The 24,974-nt window shown below is 50.9% G+C and overlaps 1 protein-coding gene across 5 annotated transcripts in view; it reads left to right on the top strand.

Annotated features, from left to right (window-relative positions):
* Positions 1-18,501: 18,501 nt before the first annotated feature.
* LOC137426087 (uncharacterized) overlaps positions 18,502-24,974 on the top strand; it is a 185,108-nt gene continuing 178,635 nt past the window's right edge. For 4 of the 5 annotated variants that reach the window (XM_078774541.1, XM_078774562.1, XM_078774533.1 and 1 more), the window contains exon 1: positions 18,565-18,703. The gene's annotated coding sequence lies outside the window, so the exon portion shown is untranslated. Of the gene's footprint in view, positions 18,704-24,974 lie in introns of all 5 variants that reach the window. The other variant, XM_078774553.1, reaches the window with a different exon arrangement.

Raw genomic sequence — 24,974 nt, 5'->3', positions numbered from 1 at the left:
GCAAGCGATTCCTGTCCAAACCTTGGCAAATCTCGTGAACAGCATGCCTCAACATGTACGTGCTCTCCTGAATGCTCATGGGGGTTACACGAAGTACTGAACTGTAATTTTACTGTCCGTAATCCCAGTCGTAATTTAACTTTTGTTAAAATTTTTGGCTAATGTGCAAAATAAAGAGATACTTCTGGAAAACGCACAGAGGTTTAACACAGTACTGTCCGTGAATTGAGTTCGATATCAGTTTACATCACTTTCAAGGATCAATTTATTTGCTTCGAAATGTCAAATGTGGTTTTTGTTTCTTTTAAAGGTCACATTAACAAAAGCTAGTATAATTTCAACATAATTCCAATGAACTTTTGGTTCTAAGTCATCTTGAAAAGTAAGTTCACCCCCACAAAAAAAATATTCCATATTAAATGCCAAGTCTGTATATATATTGTTACGGATCCGGGGGACGGCACTCCTGTTAGCAAGGGAGGGTGGGGGGTTAATCCCTTTGTCCTGTTAAACTGGCCGTCCGACCGGTCTTGGTACCTGTAACGCTCTTCTGCGGGGTGGGATTGATCAGGGTTTTTGGTCAAGGTGTTGTCCCGAATACATTCACCAATCCCTCCGCAGAACAGGGAGACAAGTACCGCTCGAACCACGGACAAGATGGTATTTGCCGAGCGGTTTAGAAATCCGCGGTTTGAGCCGTTATCAAGCGACTAAACCCGATTCCGAGCGTTGGCCAAATCGTGCCACAGGTATTCAATCAGGAAAAGACAAAAGCGATCGGGGAAGAATGAAACCAAAAGGGTAAGAAATAAGACATTTATTAATTATTTACAACAAACCAAAGGAAGAGCCACGAAAGTAATATACAGTGAAGAACAGGAAGATACACAGGGCAGCCTTAAACCGTCTTAATTATTTAACCCCAGACAACACACAGGACAGACCATGGACTTGCACGACAAAGGGGAAATTGCAGGCAAGGATGCGCTAGGGAGCGAATGGTTCAGGCCGATGGTAAGGATGCGTCAGGGAGAGAAGGGTCCAGGTCGGGTAAGCATTGAGGTTCACGCTCCGGGCTCGAAGCCAACAGCAGCCGGCAGCTCAGCATCTCAACAGCCGGCGACAATAGGGCCCTAGAGGGTCTCGGGCTATTGCCGCAATACGAGCACCCCCTCTCGTCTCTCTCTCTCTACTCTGGTTTGGCTGGATCACTCCTCTCCTTCTCGTGCCTTCTCGCCGACTCCTCCAAGCAGTCCCTTTTTTTTTCTTTTTTTTTTGTATACTGAATCGAGGCTCGTGAAAGAGCTAACATTTATTTCACAAACAAATCAACCAGACAAACAAAATATACAAAAAGAGGGAGCGGAAGACAAGATGGGGAGAGAAGGGGAAGCACACAACCACAACATTTGAGAGCATGGAGAAGTGTGGGAAGGAGAGGGCTTGGGAGCAGGAGGCGTGGGAAGGGGAGGGGGGGGGGGGGGAGAGATATAAAACACTAGGGGACCGAAATTAGCGGGGGTAGAAAAGATCAAGGTTTTGGATGGGGGAGGATAAGAGATGGTGGTGAACAGCTGTTTTAAAGACCTGGAGGATTGAAGAGAGTGAGGGAGTTTGTTCCAGAGGCGGGAGAAAAGAGGAATGAAGGAGTGAAGGTGAGCAGAAAGTCTTGATTTTGGCAGTTTAACCATAAGAGGGTTGCAGGCAGATCTTGTGCGACCTGTAGGAATATTTGGGGGACAGAGCCCAGAGAGGGCTGGGGGGGCAAGGCCAGAGAGGAGTCGGTAGAAGACGGAAAGACCACCAACCTGCCTGCGGTGAGTGAGTGAAAGGCCCTTGGAGTTAGCTTCATCGCGGGAGATTCCAATGATTCTGAACGCTTTGGTTTCAACAGCGTGAAGACGGGCTAGGTGTGAGGCAGGAGCACCAGACCAGAGGGGAGAGCAGTATTCCATAGAGCTGCGGATGAAAGCGTTGTATGTGGTGAGGAGCTCAGGTGTGCCAAGGAAGGACTTCGCACGACGGAGGATGCCCAGTCGGCGACTGGCTTTGGAGGCCAGATTTGAAATGTGGTTTTCACAGGAAAGATCATGGCAAATAGTGAGACCCAAAAGCTTGAGTGACAGAACTTCTTGGAGAGGATTATTCAGAAAGTGAATGGGAGGGTTTTCCAGTCGGTCTTTTCGGAGAGACATCGTAAGAGTGTGAGATTTATCAGGATTGAAAGACATGTTCCATTTGTTTGCCCAGTCTGTGATTTTGTCCAGGTCTGCAGAGAGTGAGGAGGCTGCAGACTGCCGATCTGAGGGATGAGGAATGGAGCGACAGAGAGTAGAGTCGTCAGCAAAGAGATAGAAAGGATTTTCAAGAGAGTCAGAGAGATCATTGATGAAGACCAGAAAAAGCACAGGGCCCAGAACACTACCTTGGGGGACTCCAGCCTGAACAGGAAGAGGAGATGAGAGAAACCCATTCAGGGCCACACGTTGACTACGACCAGAGAGGAAGTCCGCCAGCCATGCGTGGAGATTTCCATGGATACCAAAGGAGGAGAGTTTGGTGAGCAGAGCAGGGTGCCAGACCGTATCGAAGGCACGTGAAATGTCAAGGGAGACAGCTCTAATTTCCTGTTTGGCGTTGAGGACCTCCATCCATTGTTGAGAAAGCAGAAGCAGCATGTCCAGAGTAGAGTGACCAGGTCTGAAACCAAATTGATGATCAGAGATCAAGACATTGGAGAAGAGGAAAGATTTCATATCTGAAGCAATGATGGATTCCATGACTTTGCTGATAATTGGGAGAAGGCTGATTGGTCTGTAGTTGCTGGGATCTGTTTTTGCACCTTTTTTGTGCAAAGCGGTGATGTTGGCTGATTTCCAAGCAGATGGCAGATGACCTTGAGCAAAAGAGAGGGTGAAGAGAACAGAAAGAGGGAGTGAAAGAGCGGAAGAACATGATTTTAGGACCCGTGGGCTGATGCCGTTAGGACCAGTTGCAGAATCAGAGTCGAGGGTTGACAGAAACTTTTCCACCTTGTCAAGAGGAAAGGACACAGAGTCCAGGAGCAGCTGGGTACGACTGGGTACGGTGGGTACAGAGAGGGATGGGTTTGGGACACAAGATTTAGAGGCAAACACAGAGTTGAGGCATTCAGCTTTTTCACGTGCGGAGTCAGCCGTTAAGCCGTTTGAGGTGAGGGAGGGAATGGAGGGGGAACAACACCAGAAACAGATTTGACCAGACGCCACCAGGATTTGGAAGAGGGAGACAGATAAGAGAGTTCGGTCTTGAGAACGGTGAGATATTGTTTCCTGGCTCTCCTGAGGGTGGACACACACTTGTTTCGGGCTTTGTGAAAGGAAATGAGATTTCCTTCCATTGGATTTGCTTTCCAGGAGACGAAAGCAAGTTGTTTCAGGGCAACAGCCTCACCACAAGATTCCATGTACCATGGACGGGAGGAAGGGTATGACAACTGAAGACGAGATGGGATAAATCTGTGCATGAGAGAGAGCAATTCACTTTGAAAGAATTCCCAGGATGAGTTGATGTCAGTGGCGGTAGAGATGGGAGACCAGTCCAGATGATTGATGGCTGCTTGAAGACCGTGCCAGTTGGCCTGAGTGAAATGCCAGACTCGTCGACGCTGAGGAGGCTCTCTGAGAATGGTCAGAGAGATGTCCACTTTGACAAGCACATGATCAGATGAGCCGATTGGAGCAGAAGAAGAGCAGCATACATTTTCAGGGAAGCTTGTCATCACCAAATCCAGAAGAGAAGATGCTCCGTTGACTGAGATCCGGGTCGGGAAATTGACAGATTGTGTCAGTCCCAGTGAGTCGCAGAAGTCCTTTGCTGAAGAGCCATGGCTGGTGAGAGAGGTACCCACACCCAGCCAACTGGCATGGTGATAATTGAAATCACCACATATGAGGAAGAGAGAGTTGGGATGGGTAGATAGAAGTTGGTCCATATTATCAGACAGCGAGATGTAGATGGAGTCATCGCTGTTTGGTGGACGGTACAACACACATATGAACAAAAGGTGGGAGCGAAGGGGAAGCCGTAGCCAAAGGTATTCCTGGGGGTGATGTGGAGAGAGGGCAGTGGAGGGCGTGTGAGGAAGAGAGTTTTTTTATAAAGATAGCAACCCCACCTCCAGGACGAGGCTCAGGTCTATCATACCGGAGGAGGGAGTAACCTGGGAGAGATACCAAGGCATCAGAGACATCATGAATGAGGAAAGTTTATGTTAAGCAGATCACATCTGGTTTGTCAGAAGCAACCTGTATGGAGAGATCAATCATGGTTTGAGCGGAGGCCCCGGATGTTTGAGGTCCATACCATTAATGAAGAGGAAGGGGGAGCATCGGGTCCAGAACAGGGGGGGGGAGGGGTAGGGTAAGATGTGGAAGAGGAGGAAGAGGTAGGGAGAGCTGTTGAAGGTGTGTCAGAGATTTCAGAGATTTCAGAATAGCTTGGAGAAAGGGAAGAATGGGGCGGACAAAAGGTTTGATGGAGATTGGGTGAGGCACAGTGAGGTGTTATTTGAGGAGGGGGAAGAGCGAGGCAGAAGGTTGGGGGAGATGAAGGTGAAAGTAGGAAGGGGGAAGAAGCAGGGAGGATGCTTTGAGGAGGAGGGGTGAGAGGGGAGTCTAGGAGGGGAGGAGCGAGGGAGAGTCTCGGAGGGGAGGGGTGTGGGGGGAGTTTAGGAGGGAGGGTAGGGAAGGGGCAAGGGGGGAGATTTGAAAGGGATGGGTGATGGGGAGGATTTGGAGGGGAGGGGTGAGATTGGATTTTGAAAAGTGTACGATTCATGGGAAACGAACATTGTTTGCAAAATGAGTTTGAGACCTTCGAGTCAAAAATACATTTGAGGACACTGAAAACATTAGAAAACTGAAATGATTAGAAAGAAAACTGAAATTAGAAACTGAAAACATTAGAAAACTGAAAACTTTAGAAAACTGAAAACATTAGAAAACTAAACATGGAGGGGTGGAGTTCTGGATAGTTTAGGGAATGTAGAAAGGAGGAACTGTAAGAGATGGTATTATATATATTTTTTGGAATGAATAGATTTGGTGAGCAAGACGAAAGCATCCTTTTGTAGGAAAAGAAGAAAAGGGTGTTATAATATATGAGAGAAAATAGTTGTTCAGGGGAGAGATTATACATTTCTAACCACGTGATCGCGTGATCGCGAACAAAGAACGAACGAACAAATAAGAACAACAAATAAACGAATAAGACCTGGGAAGGAAATATTTTTTTGGGTTTTTTTTTTTTTTGAGTAGAGATATTCAACAAAGAGGTATGGGGTGAACAACTGGGACGAAACAGAGAACGAAAATAATTGCAGCGCATTCGACGAATCGCTGAGAGAAAAACAAAACCACAAGGTCGGAAACGGTACGGTAGCCTAAGCCTACGAGTACTAGGCCGCAGAATACTCGATACGCATTACCCGACGATTTTGTATACATGTACAAAAATTTAGCACCGAAAATTTTCAAAAAGATACGCTATAGGTACATACACCGAAAGATAGATACAGTCTCGACAAAAACACAATTGAGAAAGATCACGTAGCTTCGAAAGCGTGAGCGCATGGAACAGCTTCGAAAAGACGTGACCTCGCCGTGATCTCGCGAGATCTCTCGCGAGACCTTTCTCCTTGCAGTCGCTTTCATCACTCGTCTAGGAATTAAGCCGCCGGCTGCGAGGGCACGCCTCCCGGGTCGCTCACTGGTTGGCTGTTAGGGCTGGCCGACTCCACCTCAGATCATGACGACGTGCCACGCCCGTGATTTGGTGGCTCCTCCCCCCTTCTTCTCTGAGATGAGCACATGGGCAATGGCGTCTTGCAGGATAGAAAACCATTCGTACTGCTTTTGAAGGGAGCGAAAGGGACCTATCTTATTTGATTAATGCAACGTAGAGTCAACCTTTGGAAACACAGCCTTACCTGAAACACATAATAATGAAATAACTACGAAGAGGGCGTATGGTTCGCTACGTGTTGCGATGTGGACTAACTCGGGGACGACCTTTGATCTTAACATTGAATGAAGGTATTTACACAAATAATTATTTACAAAGGGTATATTTACAACAATTTACAAAGTGCAGGGTTCTCAAAACCCCAACACAGCACCCTCATTCATCCAGGCACGTCCCGGGCCGAAAAAACTTTAACTTAATGTGACACTCAGATGCAGTTACCCTCGACGATTAACCTCACCCTTGAGTGCGACAGTTTTAAAACACAATTAAGTATGTCCCCCTGCTACGTTGCATCCTACCTAACAGATTCACACCCACAGGATAACCGAATTACGGAATTATTTTCAAACTAAACATTTAGCCGGTGGGGAGCATGTTATTTACAAGTGACATTATTTTGACTATTTACAAAATGGCAAACCCAGGACCTGTCATCTGGGAAACAAAAAGAACCCTGTGGGAGAGAGGAAAAGCATGCACTGCACCGACACACCACCCTCACATGCCCGGGGATGCAGAATTGATATTGCAATGCATCCCCGAGCATGCAAGCACCAAAAAAACACCAAAGCACCAATGACAAGCACCATCCAGTGCACATTGCACACACATTTCAAATAACAAGCAACAAACGGTTGTCCGGTTCTTGTTGCTGCTCCCTCTGCTGGCCGATGTTTCTCCCTGATGTTGTCCTATTCTTGCTCTTGGCTTGCTGCCTATTTGCACATAATAATAAAAAGCACAAAACGTGTCCATTTTTATTTATGGCCCACAGGGGCCAACTATGGGTGGTCTACCTGTAGGGTGAAAGGGGCCACCTCACCATGGTCTGCAAGCCAACTCTTCCCTGGCCATCATGGCCGGTCCCAGCAGAGGGGCCAGGCCCCAACACTTGGGGTCCATATGGGTGTGGTGCTTAGCCACAAACGTGTCGTCCATAAGGTGGTGCTAGGCCGCAAGTCGTGCGGTCCATAAAGTGGTGCATCGGTCCAGGCAGCTGGCAGCGGCGGCTTGGGCAAACAGATGCGGCTCCCGCACGCTTTCCCCTCAGTGCCCAGAGAGCACGCACGGTCCATGGGTGGGGAGGAAGACAAAGCAAAGTCAGCGATGGGTAAGGGCGCAAGGGTACACATCAACACAAGGCAATGCAGAGGTGAGGTGCGCATGGAGAGCGTGCGGAGAAAGCTCGTCCCTATCGTACGTCACCCCCCCCCCCCCCCGTCACCTAATCTACCCTTGCCCCTTACCCCATATTTACACCAATTTACGATTCGTCTCTACGTCCTGTCTTCCCCATATCTCCTTATACCAAATTCGTCCCCAATCCCTCTTAACCAAATTTGCCATCACCCAATTCATCATCAATCCCTCTTAAGGAGGAAGAGATGGAACAACCAGCACAATGTCACCCCCACGTCATGATGCGTCTTACCATTCCAAAACATTTGCAACAAAAATACCAAACCATGGTGTGGTGTGGAGCACTGTCATCACCTCAGGTGAGTGGATGTAGATGGTGCGAGGAGATTTCAATCCTAACTATCCTCTAAATGACTTTAACGTTTTTACTCTACCCGGGGTCTTTCCCTGCTAAACCATTGGCCATCTTACTCTATGCGGTTCTAAAAACCAAACTCCCATTGACCAAACTGTGGTGCTCATCAATTTGGGGTCTCACTCCCCCGATTCAACTCCCTGTGCCTTTGCACAATTTCAGGGCGGAGTCGTGTGGCTCCCCTAGCAGTTCTACTCACCAGCACACCTCCGCCACTGTAGCTGCCTCCGAGCTTACCTGCTCCTTACCCTAATCTATCTTCCTGGGGAAGGCCCTCCCTGGACTTACCCCCTCGGTGCCCTCTCTGGCACTGGGCTACCCGCGTCCATCCTCCGGATCCTCGGGCCCCACTCACAACTCTACCGGCTCCCAGAGCCCACCTGCGGCCTCACCTGGCCGACATCCTCACAGTGGCGGAGTGTCCATTTAACCACACATACACTAACAGGCCACACGCCCAGCCATTTTCACTTCACTAATGCACCCATCCAAACACCATTCTACCACACGCACAACAGATGCCAATATCCACCACAATTTACCTATACCCTCTACCTACTCTTAAGCTACCCTCCCCGGGTATTCGTGAAAGGGGTCCATCTTTCCCCCATTCACCCTTTGCACCATGCACTTCCACTCCACATTTTCCACCATACTCACTCCACACCATCCATTCCATACTCCATTCCATACTAGCTATTTCACACAAACATTCTCCATACACCTGTTCACTTGCACACCTGTTCCATCACACCTGGTGCTCCCTGCACCCTCCTTCCTCCAGGACCATTCGCTCAACACAACTCACAATTGCACTTTTCACCATACGCTGCTCCATCACCTCCTTCACACACACACGTCTCTCACGAGCAATTCCTCATTTGCTCAACACCAAGATTCTCACACACACGGCCATTCTCAACCAATAGCTCATTTGCTCAACACCAAGATTCTCACACACACGGCATCATCTAACTAGCTGGTGCCCTTCTAAAACTCGCGCTTCCCAGTCGCCCCTTATATTATTGCGCTCCCTCGTCGTTCTAATCCACCTAATCTATTCTACGTCCCCACTACTTGTACATGTCGCTACTTAACTCTACAGTTACCTATGGTCATCTTCATAACTCCTATCAATAACCTAACCCTCCCTGGCTCGGTTTTCACCGCCATAACCCCATTACCTATAGCTCATGTTAGAGGGAGGGATGGTGGATTTGCCATTCCTCCACATCGGGCATCTCCCATTATCAATTTTGCCCATCCAATTTTTTCCAATCAAATTTTGCCAATCATTACTGCCAATCAAATTTGCCAATCCAATTTGCCCATCCAATTTGCCAATCAAATTCACTATCCCCAACATCGTCCATTAAAGTTCGAGCCTCGGTGCGTCATTATATTCTCAAAGCGTGGCTTCCCAAAGCCGAGCAATGAATGCGGGTGGTTTGTCTACTGCGGTTGGATCCGACCGGCATTCGGTTCAGGGGAGGAGGTTTACTCGGGCCGAGATTCCAAGGTCCACCTCGGCACGGAGGCTTTCGGTCTCCCGCCCGATGGCCCAATCTTGCCCGGCCGGAACACCGCAACCACAAGGGGGCGCCGTCCCGACCCTTCCTGTCTCCCCTCGCACCGGGCCGCCCGCTCCACTTAGCAGAGCGCGGACGTGACCGTGCAGGGCGGGGCCCGGCACGGATCGTGCATGACGCTCCGAACAGGAGTGACGCAGCACCGATCCCCGCCGGCTCCCGCAATACTCAAAACCCGGCACGGACCGAGGGCTCGCGTCGGCTAAACGTCGGTCTAACTGCTGCTCCGTTTAACGTCGATGCTTCACTTGCATACTCACACCACGCGTTCCGTTCCTTATTCACACATCCAGGTGTCTCCATCCACTCCGTCATTGCAATTTCCCCTACACACCACCCAGGTACACTCATTCCGCTCAGTCTTCGTTACACACCTGACCACTGCACACCTCCTCGCACCCTCGTCGTTCGCAAACTTCATCAACACACCTCTTCGCACCCACTCCTCGGTCACATCCTCTGTGACAACCATGGGTGTGCACTCTTTTGCACACCCAATCACGCGCTTCAATGTACCCTCCCGCACCCGCGCCACCACCAACTCACCCTCCATGTCACTCTCACCACTACACTCTGCCATGCATTCACTCTCACTCTTGGCAGGGCACTCACTCCTCGGCGCACACCTTTTCCTCACACACACCTCCGTTTCACACCTTTCTCGTGCACCTTCTTGCGCACCCTCTCCTGGTACATCCTCCGTACCACTCATTGGGGTGCATTCTTGCACACACCCAATCACCACCGCACACCCTGGCTCACCAATACTCCTCACAATCCCCATAGTCGGACATCCTTGCACACACTCTCTTTCCACGCACTCTGCACCTGTCGCACACCTCACCAGCGGCCTCTCACAAACGCCCGGGTCTAGACCAACACCCAAGCTCACTGAATCTCCCCTCACACCACATACATTCCCGAGCATATCGCCACTCACCTCGGCACCTCTTCTCCTTCGCTCCTCCTCCGCCACCTGCAAACTCTTTATTTGGTCAGAAAGCACATCATCACGCTGTGAGCACAGACCTTGCACCAATTCCATCGCCTCCTCCTTTATCTCCTTCTTAGTCTCCCTCCATCTCTTCTTAATTTCACTTACCCCCTCTTCCACTTCCTCTAATTTTTGTTTCACCTCCTTTATTTCCCGGTGCGCCCCTTCAATTTCTCCCTCTAAGGCCACCTTGGTCGTTTCTATGTGCGTTCTGACTTCCCGTTCCTTCGTCTCCATTGTCTCTGTCACCTCTTCTAACCTCTTCGTCAGTCCCTCATGTACCGTCTGACATTCCTTCTTCATCGCTATTAATTCCTTCTTTATTTCTTTCTGCGTCGCTTTCAACCCCCCTTTTACCGCCGTGTTCTTTTCCACCTGCTCCCCTAACTTATTTTGTCCCACTGTCAGCTGCTCTACTCCCCGCGTCAGGTCTTCTATGCCCCCCTGTAACCTAGCCGTGCTGTTCCTCACCTCTTTCTCCATGCGCTCCTCACCCCGCTTTACCTCCTCGCGTACCCCGCGACCTCTTCGCCCACTCCGCGCTTTATATCCTCCCCCATCTCTCCTATTTCCTTCGTAGATGCCGCCCTCATCTGCTCCAAATCCCCCTTGTGGGTGTCCAATTTGGTTTCTAACCCGATTTTTACCTCCTCTATCTGATTCCCCATCTGTTTAATTTCCCGGGCGGATTGCTCCCCGATTTCCCTCAATTTGCCTTCCATATTGTTTTCTAACCCCTCCAACCCATTCTTCACCCTTTCCATTTGGTTCTCCTGGGTGGCCATCCTATTTTCCAACCGCATTAACCCATCTTTTAGTTCCCCTATTTGACTACCCACGTCCTCCAGTTGGCTCCCCAATTTACCTTCTAGCCCCACTATTTGGCTTCCCATGTCATTTCCCAATTCCCTAATTTGATTTTCTAACTTCCCAATTTGGTTACCCAAGTCATTTTTCAATTGCTCACTGGTACCCCTTGCTTCGTCCCTCATTGCTCCAATTTGGCCTCCCAATCGCTCACTATCAGCCCTCATTTCCCCCATTCGGTTTCCCATCTCATTTCTCAATTGCTCACCCGTCTTGACCATAAGGGCGTCCATTTGTATCATAAAGAGGTTCAAATCCACCGGTGCTGCGGGTGCGGCTGCCGCGACCATGTGTGCGGCGCCATCTTGTGCCCCTCTAACCTCGTGCGAGACGCTGCCATCTTGTGCGCCTGCAACCCCCTCTAGCGCATCCTCAAAAATGTGGAGTCATCATGAAGCATTACTAATAGTAGAGGATCAGTACTAATGTCCTGTGACCAAATCTCTGGAACAACAAACAACACAAACATGCATTTTAAAGGCCATTTTCCCTGCGAGAGCGGGGGTTAGCCTTGCGGTCCTCATGACAATCTTCTCCATCTTGCCCTATTTTCTGCATCTCTCCTTGTTAACCCCGTTGCCCGCATTTCTTCTTCCACCATCTTTAGCCAAGTCTTTCTCGGTCTTCCCCGTCCTCTACTTCCTTCCACATTCATTTCCATCACTCTTCTCAACCAGTCACTTTCATCCTTCCTCAACACATGACCAAACCATCTCAACCTGTTCCTCTTCACAGCATCAATCACAGGCTCTATTCCCATCATCTTTCGCAATTCATCATTTGTCTTCCTCTCTCTCAACGATACTCTGCACATCAGTCGAACCATTCGCATTTCCACCCTTTCCAACCTTCGTTGCTGCTCTACGTTCATTACCCATGTCTCGCTCCCATAAATCATAACACTTCTCACACATGCAGCATACACCTTTCCCTTCAGCTTCAACGACACTCCCCTCATCATCAGCACACCACTCAGTTCCCGAAACTTCTTCCATGCACATCTCACTCGAGCAACCGTTGCCGAGTCTGATCCACCTTCTCCATTCAGCATGTCTCCGAGGTAGCAAAATGTTTTCACACCTTCCAGCTTCACGCCGTCTCCCAGATCCAACTCAACATTTCCTCCATCTGCAGCTCCCTCTGTGCAAACCTTACATTTGAATGTAGCTGCCACACTGGTTAATGACCCTCTCAGACCACTACATTTTTGATGAACCCACTCAGCGCACATTGTACATTGAATGGAGTTCACTCCGACACCCTTCCGACACACAGCACAGGGCCACTTCCCAGTTATTTCCACCTCACCACATGCTTTACCACTTGCCATCACCTTCGTCTTTCCGATATTCACCTTCAGACCTTTTGTCTCCATACATTCCTTCCACTTGTTCATCTTTTCCTTCAGTCCATCCATACTTTCCGCAATCGACACCAGATCATCTGCATACAACAACTCCCACGGTGAACCCTCCTTTACGTTCTGAGCCAGCACCTCCATCACAGCTACAAATAGTAGTGGACTTAGTACCGACCCCTGATGCACTCCCACCTTCACCTCAAGCTCACCACTGTTCCCGTCCTTCGTCCTTACAGCTGTGCGCGCTCTTTTGTACATTGCCATCACTACTCTGATCAACCATTCCTCCACTCCTAACTTCCTCCATGCCCATGTCAATACTTTGCGTGGAACCCTATCGAATGCTTTCTCCAGATCAACAAACCCAAGAAACAACCTCTTCCTCTTTTCCATGTACTTCTCCTGCAACTGCCTCACAATGAAAAGCACGTCTGTCGTTCCTCTTCCTGGCATAAATCCAAACTGCATTTCGTCGATCTTCACTTTCTACCTTATCCTCCTCTCCAACACCCTTTCCAATACCTTCATTCCATGCTCCAATAACTTTATCGCTCGGGTACGAGCCACACTCCAGGGGGTCACCTTTCCCCTTGTATAGAGGGATGAGGGTACTCAGGTCCCAATCCACTGGAATGCGGCCTTCTTTCACCACCAGATTACAGATCTCTGTCATTCTCTTCACACCCCAACTTCCTGCTGCCTTCAACATATCTCCCACAACTATCGTCGACCCTCCCGCTTTTCTAAGGCTTTCTAACATCCTTTAGATGGATTAAAAAATTTGGTTCGGGCCTCAAATCCCACTCCCCGACACCAATTGTTACGGATCAGGGGGACGGCACTCCTGTTAGCAAGGGGGGGGGGGTTAATCCCCTTGTCCTGTTAAACTGGCCGTCCGACCGGTCCTCGTACCTGTAACGCTCTTCTGCGTGGTGGGATTGATCAGGGTTATTGGTCAAGATGTTGTCTCGAATACCTTCACCAATCCCTCCGCAGAACAGGGAGACAAGTACCGCTCGAACCACGGACAAGATGGTATTTGCCGAGCGGTTTAGCAATCCGCGGTTCGAGCCGTTATCAAGCGACTAAACCCGATTCCGAGCGTTGGCCAAATCGTGCTACAGGTATTCAATCAGGAAAAGACTAAAGCGATCGGGGAAGAATGAAACCAAAAGGGTAAGAAATAACAGACATTTATTAATTATTTACAACAAACCAAAGGAAGAGCCACGAAAGTAATATAGAGTGAAGAAGAAGAAGATACACAGCGCAGCCTTAAACAGTCTTAATTATTGACCCCAGACAACACACAGGACAGACCATGGACTTACACGACAAAGGGGAAATTGCAGGCAGGGATGCGCCAGGGGGCGAATGGTTCAGGCCGATGGTAAGGATGCGTCTGGGAGAAAAGGGTCCAGGTTGGGTAAGCGTTGAGGTTCACGCTCCGGGCTCGAAGCCAACAGCAGCCGGCAGCTCAGCGTCTCAACAGCCGGTGACAATAGGGCCCTAGAGGGTCTCGGTCTATTGCCGCAATATGAGCACCCCCTCTCGTCTCTCTCTCTCTCTCTCTTCTCTGGTTCGGCTGGATCACTCCTCTCCTTCTTGTGCCTTCTCACCGACTCCCCCAAGCAGTCCCTTTTATCACTCGTCTAGGAATCAAGCCGCCGGCTGCGAGGGCACACCTACCGGGATGCTCACCGCGGTGCTGGTTGGCTGTTAGGGCTGGCCGACTCCACCTCAGATCATGACGACGTGCCACGTCCGTGATTTGGCAGTGTCTCACCCCTTCTTCTCCGAGATGAGCACATGGGCAATGGCGTCTTGTGGGATAGAAAACCATTCGTACTGCTTTTGAAGGGAGCGAAAGGGACCTATCTTATCTGATTAATGCATCGTAGAGTCAACTATTGGAAACACAGCCTTACCTGAAACACATAATAATGAAATAACTACGAAGAGGGCCTATGGTTCGCTACGTGTTGCGATGTGGACTAACTAGGCGACGACCTTTGATCTCAACAATGAATGGAGGTACACTGGAACCCCGCTATAACGAACACCAGTATTACGAACTTCCGGATATAACGAACGAACTTCCTGTCCCCCGCATATTTAATGAGATTCTATTGTTTAATGATTATGTGGGTGGACGTCGATGAAGACGTTCCCGCGACCAGTTCGATGACCGATGAAGAAATTATCGCCTCCGTTCGTGAAACAACACTGCAGTGTGACATCGAAAGTGACTCTGATGACACCAATGAACCACAAGAAGTTCCAGCAACATCTGATGTAATTGCCGGACTTGAAACAGCACTTTCCTGGTTTGAAGGGCAACCAGTCGACAGCATTAAAGTTTTACAGCTCCGTCAGCTATTCTCTTATGCACGCAAAGAAAACGCCACCTCCAAGAGTAAACAATCCAAGATTACCAGTTTCTTCACGCAGTAAATTGAACATTCGATTAATATTACATGTACTTGAACATTTTATTTATGTACTTGAACATGTACATGTACTTGAACTTGAACAATGACATTACATGTACTTGAACAATATTACATGTACTTGAACAATGACACAACAGCAATGCTTTTTAAAAAAATTTTATTCGTACAATCGAACAATAAAATGTACATGAATGAACAATACAAAGAGTTTGTTGTTTTGCATATGAATAGGTGTGATAGTATGGTGATTCGTACGTTACTCAGTATTACGAACACTTCAAAATAACGAACTTTTTTTTATGTCTCCCGAGCAGTTCGTTATATCGGGGTTCCAGTGTATTTACACAAATAATTATTTACGAAGGGTATATTTATAACAATTTACAAAGTGCAGGGTTATCAAAACCCCAACAATATATATATATATATCTCATATATATATAATATATATCTCAAAATGTGTGTCCCAAACTTGTGTCCCAAACCCATCCCTCTCTGTACCCACCATACCCAGTCGTACCCAGCTGCTAATGGACTCCGTGTCCTTTCCTCCTGACAAGGTGGAAAAGTTTCTGTCAACCCTCGACTCTGATTCTGCAACTGGACCTGACGGCATCAGCCCACGGGTCCTAAAATGCTTTTCTTCCGCTCTTTCACTCCCTCTCTCTATTCTCTTCACCCTCTCTTTTGCTCAAGGTCAACTGTCATCTGCTTGGAAATCAGCCAACATCACCGCTTTGCACAAAAAAGGTGCAAAAACAGATCCTAGCAACGACAGACCAATCAGCCTTCTCCCAATTATCAGAAAAGTCATGGAATCCATCATTGCTTCGGATATGAAATCTTTCCTCTTCTCCAATGGCTTGATCTCTGATGATCAATTTGGTTTCAGACCAGGTCACTCTACTCTGGACATGCTGCTTCTGCTGTCTCAACAATGGATGGAGGTCCTCAATGCCAAACAGGAAATTAGAGCTGTCTCCCTCGACATATCACGTGCCTTCGATACGGTCTGGCACCCCGCTCTGCTCACCAAACCCTCCTCCTTTGGTATCCATGGAAATCTCCACGCATGGCTGGCGGACTTCCTCTCTCGTCGTAGTCAACGTGTGGCCCTGAATGGGTTTCTCTCATCTCCTCTTCCTGTTCAGGCTGGAGTTCCCCAAGGCAGTGTTCTGTGCCCTGTGCTTTTCTGGTCTTCATCAATGATCTCTCTGACTCTCTTGAAAATCCTCTCTATCTCTTTGCTGATGACTCCACTCTCTGCCGCTCCATTCCTCATCCCTCAGATCGGCAGTCTGCAGCCTCCTCACTCTCTGCAGACCTGGACAAAATCACAGACTGGGCAAACAAGTGGAACATGTCTTTCAATCCTGACAAATCTCACACTCTTACGATGTCTCTCCGAAATGACCGACTGGACAACCCTCCCATCTACTTTCTGAATAATCCTCTCCAAGAAGTTCTGTCACTCAAGCTTTTGGGTCTCACTATCTGCCATGATCTTTCCTGGGAAAACCACATTTCCAAGCTGGCCTCCAAAGCCAGTCGCCGACTGGGCATCCTCCGTCGTGCGAAGTCCTTCCTTGGCACACCTGAGCTCCTCACCACATACAAGGCTTTCATCCGCAGCTCTATGGAATACTGCTCTCCCCTCTGGTCTGGTGCTCCTGCCTCAAACCTAGCTCGTCTTCACGCTGTTGAAACCAAAGCGTTCAGAATCATTGGAATCTCCCGCGATGACGCTATCTCCGAGGGCCTTTCACTTACTCACCGCAGGCAGGTTGGTGGTCTTTCCGTCTTCTACCGACTCCTCTCCGGCCTTGCTCCCCCAGCCCTCTCTGGGCTCTGTCCCCTAAATATTCCTACAGGTTGCACAAGATCTGCCTGCAACCATCTTATGGTTAAACTGCCAAAATCAAGACTCCCTGCTCACCTTCACTCCTTCATTCCTCTTTTCTCCCGCCTCTGGAACAAACTCCCTCACTCTCTTCAATCCCACTCCTCCCTCCAGGTCTTTAAAACGGCTGTTCACCACCATCTCTTATCTTTCCCAATCCAAAACCTTGATCTTTTCTACCCCCGCTAATTTCACCCCAAATCCACTTTTTAGGTGACTTTTGTCTTCTTTCCTGGAAGTCCTTGGTGTCCTTGCGTTTTATACCTATCCTGCCTCCCCCCAGGCCCTCTCCCTCCCACACATCTCCCGATGTCCCTGCTCTCAAATGTTGTGTTTGTGTGCTTCCTCCCCTTCTCTCCCCATCTTGTCGACCGCTCCCCTTTTTATATACTTTGTTTGCTTGTTTGTTTGATTTGTTTCTTTGATAAATGTTAGCTCTTTCACGAGCCTCGACTCTGTATACAAAAAAAAAACAAAAAAAAAAAAAAACCCCCAACAATAACGACCACCATCTCGTCCCATCACCTCCAATCAAAGCTAACGACCACCATGTCGTCCCATCACCTCCAATCAAAGCTAACGACCACCATGTCGTCCTATCACCTCCAATCAAAGCTAACGACCACCCTCTCATCCCATCATCTCCAATCAACGCCAACGACCACAATCTCGTTCCATCGAAGCTACCATTCTCAGGTCAGTCTAGTTACTGTCTTCAAAACTGATTAGAAGAAGGTGGCACTACCATCAAGTCACATCGTCTCCCCCACCGCCGCCATCTTCATGCGTCTGTATGTACGTATGTCTCCGGGCCGTAACTTTTTAAAAATAATTTGAGCTTTTGTCATCATTTTTTCAACAAAGCTTTATTATGATAATATGGAGAAGACAAATTAATAATTTGGTCAAAAGGTGAAAGGTCACCGTCACATAAAATTGTCAATTTTCATCCGATTGACTTAAAATTTTAAGAATTTGCATGTTGAGGCACTGAATTGGTCACCAATCAAAAGCTCGAAGCTGATTTTTTGTAAGGTCAAAAGCTCAAGATCAAGGCTGTGAAAAGTCAATTTTCATTTTTTTTTAAAACTGGTTTCATGTTTAGCATAAAGAAGAAGAAGAAGTATACGTCTGAATACAAAAGGATCAAGACCACCCTGTATATCTATCACGTGACATCAAAATTGCATCCCACCCGGGTGATAAAATATGCAAATCAATTTCAAACGTCATTCGAACACGTGGTTGAAACTGAAGATCTATTTTTAGGGAGCTCACACAAACTGTAGGTTTCATTCCGAGAGTGTCACTGTACCTCGTGCAAACCTTCAGCGTATTTTAAAAATATTTCTTTATAATTTTGTAGATAAAATACCCAATTTAATATCGAGGTCAGGGCCACAGACATCGATGGTGTTTGATGCGTATCTCGAAGTACATGTTGGAATTATCGCTGGTAAAAGCATCGTGCTCACGCTGGACAATGCACACACGGAGTGCACCGCACAACGCGTGAACGCACTGCACGTTCCGTCCACAACGGGGACAAAATGGCGTCAACAATTCGTGCATCCCCCTCCCCGTGATCCTCTATAATGACGTAGACGTACAGTCGTACACTCGTATGTCGAATTTCTGCAGAAAAAGCACGATTAAATTTTTATATTTCTGAAACAATATTTGTGAATCCCTTTTTTATTTGTCGCAATTCCCAATCTTGCAACGTTATCACTGTTCGTATTATAGGCGGTGTATTGGTACGGTGCGTTTATCATCTACTTTAGTTTTTTTTTCTTTTTAATAAGATTTTAAGCGCAGCAGTTGAAAAGTCAATGTTATTAAAACTTCTAAGTAGCCTTTAATCGTGCGATTAAGGTAAAACAGCATTATATAGTATAAAGTATTGGGTTGTGCATTGAGGCCGTGAATAGATGCCAGGCCGTTCGTTAATCGGCGGCATTTGGCTTCACCCGGTTTCTGTGAGTATCTTCATCATTCTGAATCACTGGCCCTTTCGTGTTCCGTCTCAGGTGATGTTTCATACGAGATAAAACGTTTAACTCGGCGCTGATTGTCTTTTTAAGTTACGAGATCAAGTGATGCTGTATTGTGGTCCTTGCTGTGATCGGCTTGTCTCGCACTGCATTTTAATTAAAATAAAACTTGTTTTTTGGGGGGTTTTTTTCTTGTGTTTGGCACAAAGGAATGATTTAAAGTGTGCATGTGTTTTTTATTATGCGAGGTATCGTTTTTTCGAGGCTAGTGAAGATTATGCATTTTAAATGCACGAAGACATCTGATTGCTTGCGCTGCGCCATATCCACGTCCCAAGGCTCTATTTCACTCACTACAGGAAGTGATAAATTCTACATTTGTTGAGATGCAAAGAAATCGCGGAGCGCACCGGCACGCAATGGCCTGTTATGCTTTGAAAGCTACCGTACATTTATATACAACCTCAAAGGAAAAACCTTTTATGGAACATTTTCTTTCATTGCATTTTGTCATTTCTTTTTCTGTAATAACTTTCAATCCTGTTGATTCGTGATGTTCTGAAGACTTTCACGAAACCAACTTTCATACTGATTACTGATGCCAACGATCAAGAAATAGCAAAGTAGTCACCACCCCCCGCCCACAAAACTAACCCCTCCCCCAAACTAACCCCTCCCCCAAACTAACCCCTCCCCCAAACTAACCCCTCCGCCAAACTAACCTCTCCATGAAACTAACCTCTCCATGAAACTAACCTCTCCATGAAACTAACCTCTCCATGAAACTAACCTCTCCATGAAACTAACCTCCATGAAACTAACCTCCATGAAACTAACCTCCATGAAACTAACCTCTCCCCCAAACTAACCTCTCCCCCAAACTAACCTCTCCCCCAAACTAACCCCTCCCCCAAACTAACCCCTCCCCCAAACTAACCCCTCCCCCAAACTAACCTCTCCATGAAACTAACCTCTCCATGAAACTAACCTCTCCATGAAACTAACCTCTCCATGAAACTAACCTCTCCCCCAAACTAACCTCTCCCCCAAACTAACCTCTCCCCCAAACTAACCTCTCCCCCAAACTAACCTCTCCTCCAAACTAACCTCTCCCCCAAACTAACCTCTCCCCCAAACTAACCTCTCCCCCAAACTAACCTCTCCCCCAAACTAACCTCTCCCCCAAACTATCCCCCCTGCCCACACTAACCCCCCCTGACCACACTAACCCCCCCTGCCCACACTAACCCCCCTGCCCACACTAACCCCCCTGCCCACACTAACCCCCCCGACCCACACTAACCTCCCCTCTTCACTAACCTCCCCATTTCACTAACCTCCCCTCCACGCCACTAACCTCCCCTCCACACCAACCTCCCCTCCACGCCAACCTCCCCTCCACGCTAACCTCCCCTCCACGCTAACCTCCCCTCCACGCTAACCTCCCCTCCATGCTAACCTCCCCTCCACGCTAACCTCCCCTCCACGCTAACCCCCCCCCCCCCCACACTGACCTCCCCCGCCACGCTAACTTCCCCCCCACGCTAACCTCCACCCCCACGCTAACCTCCACCCCCACGCTAACCTCCACCCCCACGCTAACCTCCACCCCCACGCTAGCCTCCACCCCCACGCTAGCCTCCACCCCCACGCTAACCTCCACCCCCACGCTAACCTCCCCCCCCCATGCTAACCTCTTCCCCCATGCTAACCTCCACCCCCACACCAATCCCCCCCCCCACACGAACCTCCCCCCCCCAAACGAACCCCTCCCTCAAACTAACCCCTCCCTCAAACTAACCCCTCCCCCAAACTAACCCCTCCCCCAAACTAACCCCTCTGCCCACACTAACCCCCCTGCCCAAACTACCCCCCCTGCCCAAACTAACCCCCCCTGCCCAAACTAACCCCCCCTGCCCAAACTAACCCCCCCTGCCCAAACTAACCCCCCCTGCCCAAACTAACCCCCCCTGCCCAAACTAACCCCCCTGCCGAAACTAACCCCCCTGCCCAAACTAACCCCCCTGCCCACACTAACCCCCCTGCCCACACTAACCCCCCTGCCCACACTAACCCTCCTGCCCAAACTAACCCCCCTGCCCACACTAACCCCCCTGCCCACACTAACCCCCCTGCCCACACTAACCCCCCTGCCCACACTAACCCCCCTGCCCACACTAACCCCCCTGCCCACACTAACCCCCCTGCCCACACTAACCCCCCTGCCCACACTAACCCCCCTGCCCACACTAACCCCCCTGCCCACACTAACCCCCCTGCCCACACTAACCCCCCTGCCCACACTAACCCCCCTGCCCACACTAACCTCCCTGCCCACACTAACCCCCCTGCCCACACTAACCCCCCTGCCCACACTAACCCCCCCTGCTCACCCTAACCCCCCCTGCTCACCCTAACCCCCCCTGCCCACCCTAACCTCCCCTCCATACTAACCTCCCCTCCATACTAACCTCCCCTCCATACTAACCTCCCCTCCATACTAACCTCCCCTCCATACTAACCTCCCCTCCATACTAACCTCCCCTCCATGCTAACCTCCCCTCCACACACTAATCCCTTCCACAAACTAACCCCCCTGCCCACACTAACCCCCCTGCCCACACTAACCCCCCTGCCCACACTAACCCCCTGCCCACACTAACCCCCCTGCCCACACTAACCCCCCTGCCCACACTAACGCCCCTGCCCACACTAACGCCCCTGCCCACACTAATGCCCCTGCCCACACTAACGCCCCTGCCCACACTAACGCCCCTGCCCACACTAACGCCCCTGCCCACACTAACGCCCCTGCCCACACTGACCTCCCCTCCACACTGACCTCCCCCCCCACTGACCTCCCCCCCAACACTAACCCCCCCCACACTAACCCCCCTCCCCACACTAACCCCCCCTCCCCACACTAACCCCCCCTCCCCACACTAACCCTCCCCCTCCCCACACTAACCCTCCCCCTCCCCACACTAATCCCCCTCCCCACACTAATCCGAGCCCCACACAAACCCCAGCCCCCCATGCTAACCCCACCCCTCCCACACTAACCCCCCCGCTAACCCCACCCCCCACGCTAAGCCCAAAACCCCAACCCTTACACTAACCCCAGCCCCCCCACACTAACCCCAGCCCCCCCACACTAACCCCAGCCCCTCCACACTAACCCCAACCCCCCACACTAACCCCAGCCCCCCACACTAACCCCAGCCCCCCACACTAACCCCAGCCCCCCACACAAACCCCAGCCCCCCACACTAACCCCAGCCCCCCACACTAACCCCAGCCCCCCCACACTCACCCCACCCACCCCACACTGACCTCCTCCTCCACGTTGACCACCTCCTCCACACTGACCTCCCCCTTCACACTAACCTCCCCTCCACATTAACCTCCCCTCCACACTAACCTCCCCTCCGCACTAACTCCCCCCACACTAATCCCCCCTCCCCACACTAACCCCTCCCTCACAAACCCCTCCCTCACACTAATCCCCCCCTCCCCATACTAACCCCCCACCCCCACAAATCCTCCTCCCCACACTTACCCCCCCTCCCCGCACACTAATCCCCCCCCCCCCGCCCACTAATCCCCCCCGCACACTGATCCCTCTCCCCACACTAATCCCCCCTCCTCACTAACCTGAGCCCCACACTAACCACAGCCCCACACTAACTCCACCCCCACACTAACCCCACCCCCACACTAACACCCCTGCCCACACTAACCCCCCTACCTACACTAACCTCCCCCACACTAACCTCCTCCCCCCCACACTAACCTCCTACCCCCCCCCCCCCCAACACTAACCCCCCCTCCACACTAACCTCCCCTCCACACTAACCTCCCCTCCACACTAACCTCCCCTCCACACTAACCTCCCCTCCACACGAACCTCCCCCCCATGCTAACCCCACCACACTAACCTAACCCCCCCACACTGACCTCCCCTCCACACTGACCTCCCCTCCACACTGACCTCCCCTCCACACTGACCTCCCCTCTACACTGACCTCCCCCTCTACACTGACCTCCCCCTCCACACTGACCTCCCCCTCCACACTGACCTCCCCCTCCACACTGACCTCCCCCTCCACACTGACCTCCCCCTCCACACTGACCTCCCCCTCCACACTGACCTCCCCTCCACACTGACCTCCCCCTCCACACTAACCTCCCCCTCCACACTAACCTCCCCTCCACACTAACCTCCCCTCCACACTAACCTCCCCTCCACATTAACCTCCCCGCCACACTAACCTCCCCCCCACACTAATCCCCCCCACACTAACCCCTTCCTCACGAACCCCTCCCTCACACTAACCCCCCCTCCCCATACTAACCCCTCCCTCACAAACCCCTCCCCTACACTAACCTCCACCCCCTACACTAACCTCCGCTCCACACTAACACCTCCCACGCTAACCCCCCCACGCTACCCCCCTCTCCCCCACACTAACCTCCCCCTCCACACTGACCTCCCTTTCCACACTGACCTCCCCTCCACAGTAATCTCCCCTCCACACTAACCTCCCCTCCACACTAACCTCCCCCCCACACTAACCTCCCCCCCACTAATCCCCCCTCTCCACACTAACCCCTCCCTCACACTAACCCCTTCCTCACACTAACCCCTTCCTCACACTAACCCCTTCCTCACACTAACCCCTTCCTCACACTAACCCCTCCCTCACACTAACCCCTCCCTCACACTAACCCCTCCCCACACGAACCCCTTCCTCACACTAACCCCCCCTCCCCACACTAAACCCCCCCTTCCCACACTAATCCCCCCTCCCCACACTAATCCCCCCTCCCCACACTAATCCTCCTCCCCACACTAATCCTCCCCAAACTAACCCCTCCCTCACACGAACCCCTCCCTCACACGAACCCCTCCCTCACACGAACCCCTCCCCACACGAACCCCTCCCCACACGAACACCTCCCCACACGAACCCCTCCCCACACGAACCCCTCCCCACACTAACCCCTTCCTCACAAACCCCTCCCTCACAAAACCCTCCCTCACACTAACCCCCCCCCATACTAACCCCTCACCCCCACAAATCCTCCCCCCCACACTAATCCCCCCTCCCCACACTAATCCCCCCTCCCCACACTAATCCCCCCTCCCCACACTAATCCCCCCTCCCCACACTAATCCCTCCCTCCCCACACTAACCCCAGCCGCACACTAACCCCAGCCGCACACTAAGCCCAGCCCCACACTAACCCAACCCCACACTAACCCCACCCCCACACTAACCCCACCCCCACACTAACCCCACCCCCACACTAACCCCACCCCCACGCTACCCCCCTCTCCCCCACACTAACCTCCCCCTCCACACTGACCTCCCTTTCCACACTGACCTCCCTTTCCACACTGACCTCCCTTTCCACACTGACCTCCCCTCCACAGTAATCTCCCCTCCACACTAACCTCCCCTCCACACTAACCTCCCCCCCACACTAACCTCCCCCCCACACTAACCTCCCCCCCACTAATCCCCCCTCTCCACACTAACCCCTCCCTCACACTAACCCCTCCCTCACACTAACCCCTCCCTCACACTAACCCCTCCCCACACGAACCCCTTCCTCACACTAACCCCCCCTCCCCACACTAAACCCCCCCTCCCCACACTAAACCCCCCTCCCCACACTAATCCCCCCTCCCCACACTAATCCTCCCCAAACTAACCCCTCCCTCACACGAACCTCTCCCTCACACGAACCCCTCCCTCACACGAACCCCTCCCTCACACGAACCCCTCCCTCACACGAACCCCTCCCTCACACGAACCCCTCCCCACACGAACCCCTCCCCACACGAACCCCTCCCCACACGAACCCCTCCCCACACGAACCCCTCCCCACACGAACCCCTCCCCACACGAACCCCTCCCCACACGAACCCCTCCCCACACTAACCCCTTCCTCACAAACCCCTCCCTCACACTAACCCCCCCCATACTAACCCCTCACCCCCACAAATCCTCCCCCCCCACACTAATCCCCCCTCCCCACACTAATCCCCCCTCCCCACACTAATCCCTCCCTCCCCACACTAACCCCAGCCGCACACTAACCCCAGCCGCACACTAACCCCAGCCGCACACTAACCCCAGCCGCACACTAACCCCAGCCCCACACTAACCCAACCCCACACTAACCCCACCCCCACACTAACCCCACCCCCACACTAACCCCACCCCCACACTAACCCCACCCCCACACT

The sequence above is a fragment of the Myxine glutinosa genome, chromosome 1, assembly GCF_964187855.1.
Source record: "Myxine glutinosa chromosome 1, kmMyxGlut1.1, whole genome shotgun sequence".
NCBI classification, from domain to species: domain Eukaryota; kingdom Metazoa; phylum Chordata; class Myxini; order Myxiniformes; family Myxinidae; genus Myxine; species Myxine glutinosa.
Note: the sequence above shows the minus strand (reverse complement) of the source record. Positions and strands in the feature narration are given on the sequence as shown.